At 46.6% G+C, this 20,341-nt stretch overlaps 1 long non-coding RNA gene across 1 annotated transcript in view; it reads right to left on the reverse strand.

Annotated features, from left to right (window-relative positions):
* Positions 1-3,253: 3,253 nt before the first annotated feature.
* LOC133492841 (uncharacterized) overlaps positions 3,254-20,341 on the reverse strand; it is a 161,407-nt gene continuing 144,319 nt past the window's right edge. Inside the window, exon 9 of the long non-coding RNA XR_009792764.1 lies at positions 3,254-3,316. This is a non-coding gene — a long non-coding RNA (uncharacterized LOC133492841). The remainder of the gene's footprint in view (positions 3,317-20,341) is intronic.

Below are 20,341 nucleotides of genomic sequence, written 5' to 3' on the forward strand. Positions count from 1 at the left end.
GCAATCCCTTATTGTACAAATACAAATCATCAATCAATATGCTGCTGCACTGCACTTCATATTCTTCAAAGGCCTCCCTTTGTACGCTGCAATATGATTTTTTTTAAAGGGTGTGCTTAATTAAAAAAAAAAAAAATACTACAGCTAACCCTCCTGTACTTTTATATCTGATATACTTCGATTCTGTGCCCCCCCCATCTTGCGTGTGAAAGCCCTCAAATAAGGTTTAATTAAAATTCTTCTTCGACTTAAAATCAATGTTGTTCATTTCCACAACCTTTCAGACACATACAAATGTTATATAGATTTTTTTTTTTTTTTTTTGCTGTTATACACGCTGGCTATTTTCTTGGATCCCTATAAAATTCCATCTCTTGCTATTTAAAAAAAAAAAAAAATTCTACAAATTTCAATCAATGTTCATTTCCAGAATCTTTTAGACACAAACCAATACTGTATAGATTTTTTTTTTTTAATTTCACAAACTGGCTATTTTCTTTGCTGCCTTGTATGTTTTTTTTTTGCAATGTTAAATTCAATTTGATATAAAAAGGGAGAAAAAAAAAAGAATAATTTAAAAACGTTCGCGGATAACCTAAGCCGCTGCTTTGCGTCCCCCTTTTGTTGCAAAATTTCTATAGGCCTATTGCTATTTTTTCGCGTCTCCTTTCGCTTCTTGTCTCCCTTGAACTTTGTCCACCTTTGTGTCGCAGCTCATCTGTGAAATGCTCAATGCAAAGAAAAGCGACCGCAGAAGAACAAATGACAGAAAACGCAGTTAGGTTTGACCGTGAAGAAGCTTTTTGTGCACTTTTGGGGGCTGGCGAAACTGCCTTGTGAGTCCTCTGCGTCCGAACGCAACCTGAATGATGGCACAGAAGCATTTTGCGAGGTTCACTTGGCCCCCGGAGAGACGTTTTCCCCGCTTACGTTTTTCCAAGGATGGTCACGCTAAACTCGACTTTAGCCGAGCGTCTCTGGAGAACGCGGATCTCTCATTTACCCCGAAATTCACCCGCGGTGCCAAGGAGCAAATGCTTTATGTTACTTAAGTCCCTGTACTTCAGAATTTTTTTTTTTTTTTAAAGACTTGCTGCACAACAAATACACAAAGAAAACTCAGTCAGATGCAGTAATGTTGGTCTTTTTCTTCCAGAGAATACAGAATACAGCGCAATGTGGTAAGGAGGTGAAGAAACTGGTCCAAGCGGGTTGGAACATCTGGCGGGAGGTGTCTGGTGTTCTATGTGATAGAAGAGTCTCTGCTAGGATGAAGGACAAAGTTTACAAAACAGTGGTGAGGCCGGCCATGATGGACGGATTAGAGACGGTAGCACTGAAGAGACAACAGGAAGCAGAACTGGAGGTGGTAGAAATCAAGATGTTTCAGGTTCTTGGTTGGAAAGGATCAGAAATGAGCTCATTGGAGGGACAGCCAAAGTTGGATGTTTTGGAGACAAGGTTCGAGAGAGCAGACTTCGATGGTTTGGACATGTTCGGAGGCGAGAGAGTCAGCATATCGGTAGAAGGGTGCTGAGGGTGGAGCTGTCAAGGAAGAGAGAGCGAGAGGAAGGTTGATGGATGTTGTGAGGGAGGACATGAGGACAGTTGGGGTGTTAAGAGAGGAAGATGCACGAGATAGGCTTACGTGGAAAAAGATAACACGCTGCGGACACCCCCGTACGGGACAAGCCGAAAGGAAAAGAAGATTTCTTTCAGAGAAAATAGAAAATAAAATTGTGTGTGTAATTGTGTTATGTTATCTACCCACACAGGTTGCTGCACCGTTGGTCAGGTGCTAACTAGCACAATATTGAAGCCAGTTTCATCAGCATGTCCATCGTGTTCTGCTTAGCACGTTAGCATCAAGCTATCGGACCTTCGTGAAGTTTGTTTTATGTTTAAACCTGACGTGGCAGTGGGAATGAACAGCTTGAAACCTCATTTTGCTCAATCTGCTGCTTGTTGTGAACTTGGTGACCACCATTTAGCGCTGGTACCCTCCCCCCCAAAAAAACAAATCTTTGATCGCAGCTCAAGACCGATCCACTTGTTCGGAAACTCATCTTGAGATACAAGCTTAGTCAAGGAACGAATTAAACTAGTTAGTCAAGGTACCGCACCATAATACGAGCACTTCTAAAAGGGGAATTCACAATCTCCCGAGCGGGAATAACCGCCGGCAGCGGAAGTGGCGAGAGCCAGCCGGATTAGCGGCCCTCCGACGTCCCAATTAAAATCAAAGCCAAGTTCGGACTGAGGGGTCGTGCGGGGGGCCGGAGCGGCCGCCGTCACGTTTTGGAAAAAAGGGGTGCTGTCGGCCGCCCGTTTCACACGCCGGGAAGTTCGCTGGATGGAGTCTTGCGAGAGGCGAGTCTCCGGCGCCGCGCTATTAGCCAAAAGCTTTGCTGCGGATTAGACACGAGACACAAGCTTTCATTCCTCCACTAAGTCCGTGTGTGAATAATTTAGGCGGACGGCTCCCCCTCTAAGCCTGGCAAATGTTTTATTTGGATGTTTTGCTGTCAAGAGTCATCTGGAAGCCCGTCCTGCTGCTGCTGCTGCTGCTGCTGCTGCTGTAACGTAAAATAAATAATCACCACCCCCCCCCAAAAAAAAAAAAAAAAAAAAACCTAAGCGAGTTTGTGATGTGTTCCGTTTGTCGTCAGCAATAATTAGATTGATCCGGACCGAGACCGTCCCGCACTCGCTGAATGGTTGGCTTTCCTATTCATCCGCTGCGACGCAGTCAAAGCGTCACTTATTTTTCCCACGTTTTTTGTTGGGTGTTCTTGCGGGTGTCGTCGTTCTCCACATAAACGCGAGGATAAATCCTCACAAAGTCACCCGAAAACGGATGTCGCGGAGGTAACATCGATCTCGGAGTTTGACTGACACATTTTGGACCAAACGAGTACCGACAACTGCTACAGTGGATTTTTTTTTTTTATCCTCAATGTAGCATGAAAAAAAATATTCCTACCCAGAACAAAAATATAAATGCAACACCATTGCTGATTTTTTATATTCATACCATATTTACAATATATTATAGTGCATGTCTTTAATGCTCTAAAGTAGCATAATTTGAATTATCGATACCGTCTATACTTTGTTATAGTCTGCGTTTTTGTTCCAATTACATTTAGTACAAAATCACGGAAAAATTCTAAACATTAAATCAACAAAGACCGGGAAATTATTAAAGCAACAGCATCAATGAACGGACACACTGAAGGAAAAGCAGGGACCTACCTTAAAATACATTAACAACGAGGCGCACCGGGACACGACGCCAGCCAGTGTCTGGGGGGAGCTGATTGGTCGACACGAACGAACGGGAACAGGTGGAGGTGAAAACCGACAAACAAAGACAGGCCATGAACGGGGGACACAGGAAAATAAGACAAAACCAGAAACAAAGCTACCGTAATTCCCGACCCACAGAGCGCACCTGGTTATAAGCCTCACCTGGTACATTTGTAAAGGAAATACCTTTTGGTACATACATACGGCGCAGCTGTGTGAAAGCCACATTGAAACATGAGATATTTACAAAGAAAGACGTTACACAGAAAGAGTTTGACGCTAGCACGGCGCTAACACTAGCGCAGCACTGACAGGGCTGGTTAAAAAAAAAAAAAACATACCGGTAAAAAAAAAAAATCACAGAGACACGCCAGTAACACAGCAGACACAGTCTAGCACGGCGCTAACACTAGCGCAGCACTAACATGGCCGGTAAAAGTCACTTCCCCGGCACATATATTCCACCAGTCTCACTCTTAGCTTTTGAGCTCGAGTGCCCCCTTGCGACCGTTAGAAAAAAAATGCACAAATTGGCCGCATCACCGCATAAAGCGCAGGGTTGAAAGCGTGTGGAAAAAAGTCGGGGCTTGCAGGCCGGAAATGACGGTAAATGGAATCCAAACACAAATCGCACACGGTTACACGTAGTCTTAATGTTCCTTATTTCCATTAGAGGTAATTTCTGCAAACCATATTCATGTTCTATATGCCGCTAATGGACCAACACTAATGTGCACGTCATATTTCGCTTGTTAATGTTCCTTACGCGCTAAATATAGCATATTTACATCCAACGTTAATGTTCCGTACAGCTCTGAAGCGTTGACTGCCATCCGGTCGGAATGTTCCGCCTCTTTCCAAGGACGACAACGCCGAATTTTGGCTCCGCCGTCGACACGAAGTCGGACCGCAGCTGACGCTTGCGCGAGTGTTGCGTTAACTTGTCCTCCGCTAAGACGCCGGAGATCATCGAGCGGAATTATTCACGCCTGTCTTTCCCGTTTAATACCACGACGCCTCGCGGCGTTCTCCCCGGAAGCGCTCGCTCTTTGTCGCCCACGTACGCACACCAAACACACACTTACACAAACACAGAAGGGATTGGAAGGGGATTGTGCGTGCTGGCTGTCACACTGCCTGGCATCGACACACACAACATACGCACAAAACACCTCTTGTGTAACACATTTATAACATATTGACTTCGACACACCTCTGATGTTGTATATTTTATTCATATTTGATGTCTATAAAATTTCGCATATCCATCCCTAGTGTCTTTTTCTCTGTCTTGTGTCGGAAGATGCGACGACAAAAAATGTCAGGAAAAGCCCACTAGAACATCAGAACTCGATTTAAGGTTTTTCGCAGATGATAAAGAATATATGACCGTGAGCACCGTTAGATTGTATGTCTACATGTTTTGCCGAGCTGCTTGTCATCGCTTTCAGGGTTATGACACCAAGAGATGAAGTCTATTCGTTACCCCATCTATGGTATTTTGCATTGTTTGTTAGCTTTAGGCTAGGTGGACAATTCTTTGATCCCCAGCAGTCTTTTTTGGGTGGCCGTTTCCAGTTCCCACAACAGTTTATGTTCCACATTTTAGGTGCCTTATCTGCGTTCGGTTCCGGAGAACTGTCCGCCAAAGGTCTCACAAATGGAAACAAGTCGACGCCTGCCAACTAATCACACGGCGACTCGTTCGGCTCAGCGTTAAACCGGAGTCCGATTCAGACGCGGAGCCTCGAACTGGTTTTGGCGAGACGGATAAACGCGTCCGATAAACGCGAAGGCATCTGTTTGCGTCCGTTTTTCGCCGTGTCCTCGGGCCGCCGACGCGATGGAATTGCGTCCGCCGGGGCCGCGTCGTAAAAGCTTTGAAGGCCGGGGATGAAACAGGTAAGACGAGGGTGAACCCGTCCCCGATGATTTTATTTGTGTCGCTGGATATCAGCGGGCTAAGAGCGGCAATCCCCCAAAACGTTACGAGCGCCGTCGCTTTTAATAACGCCATGTTTCACGCTGCATTAAGTTTGCGTGCAGCGGCGCTCGCTGAAAGGGATTGTTTGGATCTATTTTTCCCTTCCCTAGTTGCTATCTCTGTGATATGTGGTACATAAAAACAAGGGCATAATTCTCCTAAATCTTGGACACGAAACAAAATTATTATATTATTTCTTTTTAAACACACACACAAAACAGGTAAGTAGACAGATTTAGGACCCAAATCGTTGCCCCACTTTTCATCATCAATTGTTGCACGGCGATTGTTTCATCTTGTTTTAGCGGCCTCACACGTCAAATCCGCAACGACGTCAAACGTTTTGATGCACGGTGATGCCGGAACATGGAAAATTACTGACAAGAACAAAACCGCAATGAATATCACATCAAAAGATCAAAAGGGTATTGACATGGCTAGCATCCGACATTCGACCCCCGTTTATGAATATTGCACCTGACCGGTAAGTCTGCAATTTCCATCGCTATGAATAAAATACGCGGCGCGGGGGAATCAGCTGGTAAAGCGTTGCTCTCACAGTTCCGAGGTCCCGGGTTCAATCCCGGCCCCGCCTGTGTGGAGTTTGCATGTTCTCCCCCGTGGCTTTTCTCCGGGTGGGCACTCCGGTTTCCTCCCACATCCCCAAAAAACATACATAGATTGGCGATACTAAATTGCCCCTCGGTGTGATTGTGAGTGCGACTGTTTGTCTCCATGTGCCCTGCGATTGGCTGGCAACCAGTTCAGGGTGTACCACGGCTTCCGCCCGTTGACAGCTGGGTTTGGCTCCGGTACTCCCCGTGACACTTGTGAGGATAAGTGGCTAAGAAAACAGATGGATGAATGAATGAAATATCCGTCTAGTATCTGACACTGCAGTGGCTTATTATGGCAAAGATGTTTTGACATTTGCTTGTCTTTGCTGAAAACAATGCCAAATATTCACCATTGCAACGCTTTTATCGGTGTAGAGAACACGGACAAAAGCACCGTCATTTCCGGACTATAAGGCGCGCCTCCGACGAATGGCCCATTTTTAAACTTTTCCCCCCCCCATATATAAGCCGCACCTCATTATAAGGCGCGTAGCATAGAAGCTACAGTAGAGGCTGGGGTTACGTTATGCATCCATTAGATGGACCTGCGCTAAAGCCTCAATATCGATCCGTGTATAAGGCGCACCGGATTATAAGGCGCACCGTCGGCTTTTGAGAAAATCAAAGGCTTTTAGGTGCGCCTTATAGAGCGGAAAACAGCTGTTGAACGAGGTGTTGACGTCCGTAACTTGTCACCAAATCTTGAGTCTTTGCTGTAGAAGAACAGACCCATCGTCTCGCAGACAACCTCCAAAAAAAATCCAACTTCCCCCTCAACTTGCTGTGTTTGTTGTTGGCGTCCGACTACTTTCATCCCGGAATGGACGGCGTTAGTGTGGCCTTTGCTTTTTTTTTTTTTTTTTTTTGCGTGGACGCCTGCATTTTCTCCGGAGCGGAGAGACAAAATACGTGAGGGGCACGAGCGGTCGGCGGAAAGGCCGCGTGAGGAAATAGGACGTAGCGGAGTGGAAAGGTGGCGGGCGTGAAGCTTTTGAGCGCCACCATAAACAGAGCTGACCTGGAAAGTCTGCGCGTAGCCACGAATGAGCTTTAAGGAAGCCTTTTAGAGACTTCCTCGGGGGATTAGCGCCGGGCTGCTGCCTCTTGCCGCTTCTTTGTGTTCGTTTTGTGGCGCCGGCATGTGCGCCGATCACGTGTGTGTGTGTGAAGGGGATGAAGCCACCGTGCAGATTCCTTTTACGACGCCTTCTGTGTATCCATATTAAATATGGCGCATCAGCAGTACATAGACGGGAATTATAATATAGAAATATGCTACATGGAAAGCAGTTTCAGAGGTCAGGGCTAGCAAGGCCTTCTCTGCTGGACTAAGCACGATCGGAAGCGCCTACCTTCATTTACAACCCAACGTCTAATATTTGTTCCATTAAACAGTTTGAATATATTCCCAACTGATTTTTGTCTTCATTTCACAAAAAGTACGCCCAAGCGGATATTCGATTTTCAGTCCATTCAGATTTTGACCTGCATGTGTTGCCGTGTCAACCAGAATCTGACCAGGATCTTCACCATCTGTAGTGCTGGCATAAAGAATTTAAACTGTCGGTATTTTAATAATGGGAGAGTTTTCAAATTCATCTCGGAGGGCTGGCCCACGCCAACGGAAGCATTTTTCCGTCATCTTATCGGTTGGTCGCGGCAAAATTATCGAAACACATCAAGATCTGCCCGCATATTTTATAATAAACATTTTGCCCAGATGAATGTTGATTTTGAACGGCTCCAGATAATACAATGCATAGTTAGGAGCTGTTGCACTGCTTTTTTGTGTCGTACTGAGTGTTTCTGATGAGGTAAATGAAATCTGCACCGAAGGCCCCATCAGCAAATGCAGGACTGCAAAACCGGTCCGACTCTTTTAAGACTTTGATTCCCCGCTCCCCCCCCCCCCCCAGCAACACACCCAGTTTGCCGCATGCGGCGATTTCCGCACTGCCCGACTCTTCCCTTTCCCTTCTCCACGAGACCCAGGAGGTCTTGGCCAATTGCCCCCCCCCCCTCCCCTCACCTCTTCAGGCTGCAAAAATCAAGCTTGGGCTGTTGGTTATCTGCTTCCGTACTCGCCCCTCTGCGCAGATGAAGCACAAAAAAAAAAAAAAAAAAAAGCCACAAATTTTTCTCCATTTTCTTTTCCGACGCCGCATTGAAGTCGGAGGAGCGCGGGTCAAGGCTTGTTTGTTGACGACGGGACTCTGCGATTTGTTGAAGCACTGCGCTGTCACAATGGTGCCGTAACTGAAGAACTAAAGGAACGAGAGCACAATTCTCGCTATACTTGGACCCTGTTTGCTGACAATTGTTGGCATTGGGCGGCTGCCGATGCTGATATCTTGCCGACGGCGGGAAAAGTGAAAAACACAAAGAAACGCTTTGTAAAACAAAAGGTTGAGGGAAATGTTCAGACTGCCGTGTGTCGAGGTCCACGCTTTGGGTCGGCACCCTGACAAAAGGTTTCCACAGTGTTTTAGTGTGGATCTGATAATCTGGTGCACTTCTCAGTGGTTACATTAAAGAAACTATACTGCTAAAACAAAAACAAAAAAATTCCAAGAACCTCCAAGAGGTCATGTGCCAAAGTTCCAGCTGCAACTCTCTTGTTTGTAGTTGTATACACAAACAGCCATAGACAAAAGTGCCTAAACAATCCTTGTCTGACAATGAAGGTTGTCCCCCCACCCCACCCCCAAAAAACTGTATGGATCAAAGATTCTGGTACTCTTCACATTAACGAGGGAAACAAAGCAAACTATATCGTGAAGGAAAGTTTGTCTCTCGACCCTCAAGTGGTTCAAGCCATGTGCCATCTTTGCAGCTTCACTGGTCTTTTTTTATTTTGTGGTGGTGGTGGTGGTGGTGGTGGGAGGGGGGGAGTTCCAAGAACTGAAAACCATCTTATGATCAGGCAGCTGAACAATACGACCATTTGCTTCTGTGGCTGAACACCCTGCGGCTTCTTCTGTGGCTGGTAGCGTCTCGATCTGATATTCTCTAAAACTTCTCTTGGTTTGACGATGGAATTAAAGCAAACTATCCTTTGTCTGTTCAACTCCAAGTCACGTATGTTTCCAGGTGCAACCACCTTCTTTTCACTTGATTTTGAGAACTGACACGCATCTCAAGGCTAAAGTGGCTCGACCATCCTCTCTGACCATTTGTTTCTGTGCCTGAATTCTCCAAAGGTTGGCTTCGAACAAGTGTTCTGGTCTTTTTAAGAAGACAGGACAATCCTCTGACCAGTTCTTTCTTTGTTTAAGAACCGAACCGTCGAACCGTGTATGGATCCATCAATCTGGTACCCTCATCAGGGATTTACAACGGAAACAAACCAAACTGCTGAAGACTGTGGGAAAACTTCATCTCTAGTTTTCAGTCCGTACGCCGTTAAGACGTTTCTCCACATTCAAGATTCCAAACATCTTCAGATAACAAACGCTGTGACAAAAAGTAGAACGTGCAGAAGCAACAGTTCACAAATCACGAGTTCTTCTCTGGCTCTTTTTCATAATAACACAGAGGGCAGAGAAATCGAAGGGAGCGGCGACGGCGCTGGAGAGGAGGCGCGTCGTGACAGCAAAACAAAAACCCGCGAGAAGGACACCGCGTGGCTGGAGCGACGCGCGACGGGGAACGCGAGCGCTGTCAACACGCCGCGGCGGGGAGGACAAAGCCGGCAGACGGCAGCTGACAGCTCGCATTTGCTCCTCATTAATGTGAGATTGTCAATGGAAATAATAAACAACAATGAGGCTGATTCGGTGGGAAAAAGAGTGCAGAATTTCCACCTGAGCTTCGTCTGCTGGCGCACGCAGGGAAAAGACGCCGCTTGCCAGATGTGGAGTGCAGTTCTACTGATTAAAATGCAAACAGGCAAGGCCCCCCCCCTCCCCCTTTATTGGGTAGAAAGTATTATTTTCGAGTGAGGATCTCATTTTCAAATTCCATACCGTGTGAAAGCACATTTCGAACAGAAGCTTTGGATTAAATCCAAGGGTGGCTCGGTCCAAACCGTCCAATTGAAAAAAAAAAACTTCCACTTTGGATCAAGCTAATAGCATTTATGCTAAGAATTGAAATTGATGTACAAAGTGTTTGGAAAATCGCGTAGCACTTGTAGTTCTATAAACGAGAGATCTTCCAGTTAGGCAATGTCTGTTGTGCCTTACGTCATCAAGGCTCCGATCCGATCGTCGGCGCGAGTCAACACAAATGCTTCCGGGAGCAGTTCCGTTCGCCTCAGAGTCAGCATTAGCCTTATGACATGCTAACAAGCCAAAGGCACTGCCCGCCAAAAGAGCACTCGAGAAGGTTCTACGCAGTGGTCATCGAATCCGTACTGCGCACCCCAATTTTACAGTCCGCAAAACAAAACCCCTTAGAACAGCTTCTGGTCGAAGTTAAAAGTCCAAGTGGTGTTCCACTGTACGTCAACATTCACGGAATGATTCTCGTCCAAACAAATTGCTTGGTCGGTACTAACAGTTGGACCGTCTACCTGCTCCCTGTACAGTACTTTGGGGGAAGCCAAATTTCCAGGTTTTGTTGAGCACGCTTGCAACCTCAAATGACTCGCAACTACAAACGCTACCTTGTATGATCGTGAAGGTCGAAGTGAGTTAAGCCCGGTAAACACATGCCGAAAATCGGTCTGACTGCCGGCCCGATTGCCCCGCTCTCGATCAAAGTCAGCAAAAGACAGATTATCGGATGACTCCGATGATTGTGCTGAGTCATTCTCCTCTAATGCGGGGTGTGTTAAGAGTCATCTTCCCTCCTCGTACTGCTTGAAAATAAGATGACAACTGTACATGTTCAACATGTTCGATACTTCCGATCCCACTGTGAACACCACGTTGGCCGACCCAGAGCGTCTGATTGCGACAGGAAATGAAAACGGCAATTATAATGCAGCTTTGTTTCGAGAGGCAGGCCATTCCCCCGTAACGGAGACGGGGGCTGACTATAAAGTACAATTTTCAAGCGAGTATCTCCGAGGTGAAATATTCAAAACAGATTGTTAGCAAATCAGTTGACTCAATAAACAGCGTTCGCTCCTCGTAGTTTCCCCACGGGAGGCGACGGGATGAATTGCCGTGCCGGCAGATGTGGGATGGGGAAAAAAAAAAAAAAAAAGAAAATATTCCTGCTAACGTGGGTACCGCACACACAGATACGCATGCTGCCTGAGGGCCTCCGGTCCAATAAGGCGTTTGAAGCTTGTAAGTACAAGACGGCGTGCACGGTTGCTCCTGATCTGCGTTTGACTTCTGGAACCTGAAAGGTTGCCGCTTTGGCTCCTGGGAGATTTGCGAAGTCCGTCCGAAAGACGCAACCGAATATTATCGGAATTAAAGTGTTATTCTTCTAGTTGCGGCAATTTCCAACAATGTGTCTGCGAGCGGGTGCTTCTGAATTTCCTCGCCCATGACGTAGGCAGCTAGGCTGGGTGAAGATTCGGGGACACTTTCAAGCCACAGTTGGACTACAGACTGTCTGGTTCGAAATGAAGTGATTATTACAAGATATGACAAAATAAATGGGTACATAGGTGATGTAATTATAAATCTTTGTTGTATTTTGGTACAGTAATCGTATCAAGACATCTTAGAACTCTTATGAATTGTGAAAAAAAAAAGATAACGACAACGTCAACTTTAATATCTTCACGAGTCCTGAGAGGTTCAGGGAGAAATCCGCTGTTGCCGATGAAGAATTTTTTTTTTGCCCTATAAAATGGGAAATTTTACAACGCGCCGGGCTTATGACTTCATATAAAAAGCCCAACGCTGCTCCGTAAGATAAGCGCACTGACGGCCTCAATCGACACCGCGTCGTCGGAACGAACGTCGGCGTACGTTCGGCGGGAAGCCGGAGGCCAGCGGGCGGGATGGGTCCGAGGAGCCGCTCAGCTCAAGCGATGAGAGGAAATATGATCACAAGTGTAAACGAGGTGATAATAGTTGATGTCAGCGTCGGAGTTGCGACGTTCCCGGGAGGACCCTTTAGACTGTCGGCGCTGTTTTTCCAGAGGTGTTTTGTGTACTTTTGCATTTTACACGTTGAGAAAGAGACGCGTTATCGCTGCGGTATTTCGTTACCTACTTTTATGCACGAATGCCTTGCAGAGATTGCTCGTGACGTTAGCGCATTGAACCCTTTTCTGCGTGATACTCGTTTGAAAATCTCAGTTTTTCCACGGCTGCGACGTTAACGTCAATATTTTCCACTTGTGTGGTTTTATCATTATCGTGGTTGAACATCCTCTTTGTAGTTTTTCAACTATCAACTTCACATTCTTCGATGTGGTACTCCGACATAGCCGTCCTCCATGCATCCATTTGAGTCCCCGGCAATAGATTTTACTGATTAATTACAACGTGTCGATCAGGATGATTATTATTATTTTTTTTATTAATTGCTCTTTTTCTATTTTGAAGCCATATCAGCTTGGCTCAAAAATACGTAGACGCCACGTTTATGCAAAAAAATAACACTTATAGTCGGATGTGGTGGGAAGAGAATAAAGGTTAAAAGTGTATTTAAAAATAAATTCACGTTCAGTGAGACCGGCAATTGGAATGGACGTGTCAAGTGTTGCTATTGGTAACCTGTTGCTATGCTAATTTGCAATGCTAATTACGCGACCGCCTATTTTCTCGCCTCCAGCAACATCGCCGGACGATCTTTTGTATTTATCACAAAAAAAAAAAGAACGTTAAGCGGGATGAATCCTTCAAAAAAGAAAGAAAGCGGCGGCGAGGTTTGACGTCAGCGTCCGTGTGCGTCGACCCGTCGGCATCGGACGAGGTGAGAATGTGGCCGTCGCGCGTCACTCTCGACACCAGCGTTTGAAATATTTAACAACAACAACAAAAAAATAAGGTGGTCTTGGTACACGGAATTTCCTCGCAGCTTTACAGAAGGCCGATGCATTATTGATGGCTCCCTGGGAAAGTTGCCTCCTTTGTGCTTGCAAAAAAAAAAAATCAGAACGCTGAAAAGAAATATTGGAGGAATCGACAGTCCGTGGAGGGGTTTGTGTCGCGTCACGATTTCAACGTGAACGAAGTTTAAGACGGGCACGATTGTTGTCACACAGCTCCTTAAACGCTTTGTGTATAAAATCACCCCTCAAAATTCGTGGGGGGGGGGGTGTCGAGGACCGAGACCCAACTCGGAACGTTTCTAAAAAATACACTGATATAGATAATTGATTCATTCATGATATTAATTCTAAATCATCAAATGATCCATCCATCCATCCATCCATCCATTTTCTTAGCTGCTCATCCTCAGGCAGGAGGCGGAGTGCACCCTGAACTGGTCGCCAGCCAATCGCAGGGCAAATACAGACAAACAGACGCACTCAAAATCCCACCTAGGGGCAATTCAGAGTGTTCACAATTAACGTTGCATGTTTTTGGGATGTTGGAGGAAACCCGAGTGCTCGGAGAAAAGCCACGCAGGCGCGGGGAGATCATGCAAACTCCACGCAGGCACGGGGCGGGATCGAACCCGGGTCTTTCCAGCTGATCCACCGTGCCGCCTATCATAAAATTATAAATGAGAATATTTTAAGATAATGCACACAATTTCTACATTTCTCGGCATTTATTATCTTTTGTGTGTTACTACCTCAAGGGTTGCCGGTCACAAACTGTCCACGTGGAAGCGTTTAAATAACGGACGGCGTTGCGCCATCACGCCGCGGCGCATTCGTTAAACGTTTGCCCTTTTCAAGTGCGCGCGGCATCACGGGGAGCGTGACGCCTGACCTTTAATTGCTTCCAGGGGGGGGGGGGGGAAAGCAGCGGAAAAGTTGGTAAAGTGCCGTCTTCATCGGCCCGTGTTCTGTCACCGCGTCCAGGAAAAACAACAGGATTGGATTCAGAGTTCGAGCGACGCGCTAAAGCTCAAAATCGGCGCCGCGGGAGCGTCACGGATTGCTTGCTTTGAGTGTTTTCGAAGATACGGACGTGATTCTCGCGCCACGTATTTTGGTTCAAAAACGATCGTTTGGGCAACGCAAGCCTGTGACGCCGCACGTAAGCTTTGGTATGACTCGCGTTGGCTTAATATGTCACATCTTCAGATAACAAGATGAAAGGAAACCAGAATTTAAAGAACCGTGAGGCAGATGCACGAAACATTTGCTTACATGCGCAAACACAATTTTAGGTCACGTACTCAACGCGTAACATCCTTGAACTGTGACAACAAAGATGGAGGGTGACCGTTTTGGTCCAAAAAAACAAATTTCCTTGATTATTATGACGACGAGAGTGCGATTGCTACGCCATACGTAGCTTCGAGCGGGATTGCTTTGTCGACACGAGTGTACACAACGTGTAGCAAAGGGAAAAGAGGAGTGCCGCAGCTGGGATTCAAACCCCCAAACTCTCAAAAGTGTCAAAATCCTGCGCACAAACACATGCCAGATGTGCCGAATAAAAATTCCAGACTTAATCTAATCAAATCGTGACAACCACCAAGACGGAGAAGCAACAAAAAACAGTCATCTGGATACGACCGAAGCGAATCGGAAGGAATCCCCTGCAGGCCGTGTGCGGTATCGTGTTTACCAGCGTGGGACGGCGAGACGGATGGACCGCGCTCGCCCCTACACACACAAAAAAAAAAAAAACAAGCCCACCCATAGCGGCCATCGTCCTAAGATCCAAAGTTTGCGACGACGACAACAACAATTAGCAGGAATCGATTGTTCGTGCCATACGCGGGAGTGGCAACATTACAGGCGCTATTGTGTGCTGGCTCGCTTTCACTAAGATGTTTTCCTGTTTCCAAAAAAAAAAAAAAAATGAGGACAACACGACACGCAGAACGCACGTCTGTGTCCGGCTGAGTGCCTCCGTGACTCCGAAGGAAATTGGAACAATACTGCAGTAAACAAGCATCGATCCTCCGATACATATCATCCCCCAGTCATGCCGGGGAGCAACAATTATTAATTGTCTGTCTGCCGCCACATAAAGCGGCCCAAACTTTTATTGAGCCGGGGGCACGCATTTTACATCAGGAAAATCTCAGCACACAACCGCCAGACAAAAAAAAGTTGCAAAAGTTAGACTTCCTTGTACGTGCGCGTATACATTCGAAAACAATGACGCATCCACAGTGTGGATTCTGGCCTGTTTAGTCGAACATAAAGCCGTTGTTATAGATTCCATATTTTTTTTAAATAAACCCAATGCTATGGTTTATTTTGTCGTTTATTAGAGTAGAGGAAAGCCTTCTTCGTTGCGGGCAGAAGCAAAGCATTCTTCGCTGCAGGCAGGAACAGTTACTGAATTGGAGCCGAGCAAAGCTTTTCTTCATTGCAGTCAGAATCAGTTACTTAATTCTATTTACAATTATTCCTACAGTTATATTGTAGGTAATCGGTCAAAATGGAGTTATGAAAATGGCTGGCGGGCAATGAGTTAAATGTGTTTCCACTAGATGGCAGAAAGGGTCAGACTTGACACCTTTTGCTGTGCATACAACAGAAAGATTTCAGTCACTCAGTAGATACATCCATCCATCCATTTTCTTTGCCGCTTATCCTCACGAGGGAGGCTGGGGGTGCTGGAGCCTTCGGGAAGGAGGCGGGGGAACAGCCTGAACTGGTCGCCAGGCAATCGCAGGGGACATCGAGACAAGCAGCCGCACACACAATCACACCTTGGGGCAATTTAGGGTGTCCAATTAATGTTGCATGTTTTTGGGATGTGGGAGCAAACCGGAGTGCCCACCCAGAGAAAACCCACCCAGGCACAGGGAGAACATGCAAACTCCACACAGGGAGGGGCGGGATTGAACTAAAGTAAAACACAAGTCTCGATTCAAAGGTTCGGAAACACTGCGCTCGATGGTCAATCCTGGAGTCCGGGCAGACATTTTCGCACAAAATCTCTAAATAAAGCGTGCGGCACATTTCAGCCGTCCACGCGGGTCGGAGTGTGAAACTGACCAGGGAGCTGCGGGTGTCCCGGAAGGAATTGGGACATATTCCCTGGACAGCCCAGCGCACAGCTGCTCCCGCCTGAGGCCAGACTTTCCTCCCCCCTCTAGACCCGTCCGGCACCACAATTGGGCCAGAACTTTCCATCAGCCGTGACGGCATGAGGACAAAACAGCAACAACAATTGCCAATTGAGGAGCGGCGTCTTCCTCGGTCTGCTCTGCAGTGGTTACAGACTTCGAGAAAGTTTCTGAAACAAGACAGCTGGGAATAGGGCAAGAGTCGCGCAGGCGGTTGGGATTTCAAGCAGCTTTTCTCTAGCCTCGAGCCGTGATTGTTATGCCACGTGTACCTTTGCATGATACGATGACACGAATGTCAGATTCGGAAGGAGTTGTTTTCCGAAAGTCGTACTCCACGTTCATTTTTCCAGTTTTGATGACAAGAGATTATAATGACGCACACTGGTTGCGAGTGTGATCTTAAACCGGTGCGGACTTGTTCATGCCAGGCGCCAGTGATTGTTTCGACGACACGAGCATGCTAACGATTCAACCACATAAGCCTGTGATTGTTGTGGCGCAAATCGCTTTGAGAGTGCTTGTTTTGACAAGTCGTGACAAGAAAAGCCCGCGATTGTTTTGGCAACAGAAGCGTGTGATTGTTACGCCACGTGTAATTTTTTTTTTTTGGGTGACAAGGGTGTGGTATGCCGCATGGAATTTTGAGAATGATTGTCGTGCACCACGTAGCGTTGAGTGATTGTTTTGACGACAATCTTTCGTCCTAGGCAACCTGTAGCTTTGAGAATGATTGTTTTGGCAGTGTCGGATCATCATTCATCCAAAGCGTTTCCAATCAAAACTGCTACTAATGGTTAAGACGGTTCTAAACATTCGTATATGAATTTTGCATCTTCTGCGGTTTTGTGCTCAGCAGAGGTAAGCGTAGCAATCCAAGATGGGCTTCTTGTATTTGCCCGCAGTCAAATTCATTTGGAGACGAGAGGTGTTGTTTTGGCACCGTTTAGTTTTGCCCTTTGGTTTGTTTGAATTGCACCGCTTGTAGCGCTTCGGCGCTTTTCAAACATCCAACATTCACACCTCCACTTCATCCCTGGGCAACAGGCGCCTCTCGACGAATCCTGCTGCAGAAGAAGATTGAAAAGACAAGGAAACAACTCAATCACACGTCAATTCCTCCCGCTGAAATATTCCAAAACCAATATAGCGCGTGGCGGCCGAGGCCTGAAAGGAGGGAGGCGGCGAGTGAGACCATTTCTTAGAATCGCCGCGGAGAGGAGTCATACGGCGGCATTTTCTTCTTGTTGATTTTGTGCGGAAAGGAAGACAAAAAAAGCCTGACGTGGTGCTCGTGGGCCACGGCGAACGTCGATGTGCTTTTTTTTAATACATGCTCGCGGCGAGTAATGAAGAGGAAATGACGTCCCGCCTGGCCATCGCACGGCGGATTTGCTCCAAATGATTCAGGCTGCAGGAGTCGTGTCCGGCGGTGAATAAATGAGCGCGTGTGGAGCGTCTTTGAACGGGAGGGAGAGAAAAAGATGAGCTTGTATGGCCAACCAAGGAAAAGTAAGAAAATGTGGTTTTGTTTTCCTAGGTTTCAAATTTTAGCCAAGCATACGACTGACTCATATGGCCATGCTAACAAAGCTATTTGGCTTGTGCACAGAACTCAAATGAGAATCGTAACGGCAAAGTTGTATGTAAACACTTAGAAACTGATCACGATAACAACCCACAAAGCTGAATTGCTAACAACAGCTAACCTGCTAACCAGTGCCGTCGCCATGCAACCAACGTTGCCTTGCTAATTCAGAAAAATCCTCGTTACGCGGGCAGTCTGGTACATCAGCTAGTCACGCGACAATCGTGGTTTTGCTAGCGCTTCTGCTAATCTACAGCAGTAGCAGTGTTAGCATGTTTGCTAAAATAACTTACATGTCGCTAAATGAGAGTTGACGGATGGCCCCATGTGAAAACGAATTTGTTTTCCGACATTTTGAAAATTTTTTGAACATCACGTGCCATTACAATTCGAGTGGGCTTAACGGCGGGCCCGCTGCACGCAAAGGTCTCGCGGCGGTTGACGGCAATCAGCGCTGATTTGTGTGATTGAGAGCGCATGCGAAATGATGATGGCTCATTTGCTCCGCGATGGATAAATGTGGCTATTAACAACATGACACCGGGCTGACCTTTGCTATCGGACTCTTATTGGCCCTCTTAATGGCTTCCTCTCGCCCGTGTCCTTGCAGCCGTTATTATGCGTCGCGTTTTAATGAGTCCACCTGATGGCGAGTCGCTGCGTCATTGTTGCTTTCATCAAGGAGAAAATGAATTACAAATGTTTGGAGGCAAGAACGCATCGAATTGTAACATTTTCTTACTTTTCTACCACTTGTGAAGATATTTCTAAACAGTCACAACGTGCATTTTGCATCTTCTGCAGTTAGCGCTTAGCAGAGGTAAGAGCAGCAATCCGAGATGGCCTGCAATCATATTCATTTTTCGAGACGCGAGGTATTGTTTTGGCACCGTTTGCTTTTGCCCTTTGTTTGATTTGCACTGCGGCGCTTTTCGAACGTGCATCCAACGTTCACGCATCCATTTCATCCCTTGGCGACGGGCTCCTCTGGTCACTTTGACCAGAACAGGTGAATCGGGCCCAAAATCAGCACAATTACCAGATCGGCCACAGCACTCCCGCGGCCCTCGTGGGGATAAGAGGCTCAGAAAATGGATGGCTGGATATCAGTGCGTGTGTCAGGCTTATCAGGCCTCTGTTGACTTTGATCTGAAGGTGTGGAATCGGATCAAAACTGGCAAAATTTGTGGTGTGTGTACCTCACTTTAGAGGCATTCTATAATCGGACCTTTACTGATTTTGATTGGAGGGGGGGATAAAATGGTCAAATTTGCTGATTTTACCGGTGTGGGCTTACCTCGCTTGAGAGAGTTCTGAAAATCAGGCGTTTGCCGACTTTAAAATGAAGGGTGCAATCGGACACAGAATTACTGATGCTTATCAGGGTGTACCTAGACCTAAAAAAAAAATCCTGCCTTATTCTCGGTATACTTGTACCCCGCGCCGGTTACATTTGCTAATCGATCGCTATGCGTGTACCGCACATTGCAGGCATCTGATAATTAGGCCTTTTCTGATTTTGATTGGGAGGGGGGGGGGGGGAATAAAATGGACAAATTCTGCGATTTTACCGGTGTGGGCTTACCTCGCTTGAGAGAGTTCTGAAAATCAGGCGTTTGCCGACTTTAAAATGAAGGGCGCAATCGGACACAGAATTACTGATGCTTATCAGGGTGTACAAACCTAACTTCAGAGACCTAGACCTATAAAAAATCCTGCCTTATTCTCGGTATACTTGTACCCCGCGCCGGTTCCATTTGCTAATCGATCGCTACGCGTGTACAGGCATCTGATAATTAGGCCTTTTCTGACTTTGATGCAAAGGGTGGGAAAAAATACCGCAAATTCAGGCCGATTATCCGTGCGCGCGCGCGTGCCTAACACCATCTGCATTTTCCCATCTTCAGCTTCCAAACACATATGCACATAAAATGCTTTTGTGGAGTCCCTGCAGGCCGAATGAATTAATAGCAAGCACCTCCTTTGGCTTTGAAGCATCAAATGTACTGTAGATATTTGCACCTTCCAATCTGCCGCCTCCTCTTCCTCTTCCCGTGGGATCCGTCGGTGGCGCGGAAAACTCGTACAGTTACATAAATGTTTTATAATTAAATTTTCAATGCCACCGTTCCTTTGTTTTAGATCCAACAGGGTGGTGGTGGGGGGCTGGGGGGGTCAGTGCTTGCTTTTTTTTTTTCCCCCTCCAAATGAGAGGAAATTTAATTAGCTCAGTACTTTTTTTGGTATGCACTCATTAAAATTCAGATTTTATTTTATTTGCGTAAGTCATGAGGATTTGGGTACACAAAGAATCGTACCGCGCGCCATCGGTAACGAGCCCTCTGATTCTCTTCAGCGATGCGCCGCACCGCGCACTCAAAGCGCCGCCATTGCCGTTTGATACGTCAAAGCGTCTCGAATGATTGACTCATTAAATATGGCCGCCGCGCAGGTACGCTGACCCCGCCGGTTAATAAAAGAGGCGCCCGAGGGCCGGCGTTCTTCAAACGTCACCGGTGAGCCGCGGTGGCCGTCTTTTATCGACAGACCAACTTTCCGTCACCCGCGGATCGAGGATCCACATTTTCGACCCGAGCCCAATCGATCCCGCCTTTTATCGGATTAAACGCAGAACTGTGCTGATCATATTTGTCCAAATTTTCATGCATTTCTTCTCAGCCTTCAAAGAGGCGAAGTTGAAGATACAGTCTTCGCTTTACGACATCCGCGATCTGTGAACGAACTGGCTAGCTCACAGAGTTAGCATTTTCCTCACTATAATCG

Source organism: Syngnathoides biaculeatus, chromosome 19 (genome assembly GCF_019802595.1).
Source record: "Syngnathoides biaculeatus isolate LvHL_M chromosome 19, ASM1980259v1, whole genome shotgun sequence".
Classification (NCBI taxonomy): domain Eukaryota; kingdom Metazoa; phylum Chordata; class Actinopteri; order Syngnathiformes; family Syngnathidae; genus Syngnathoides; species Syngnathoides biaculeatus.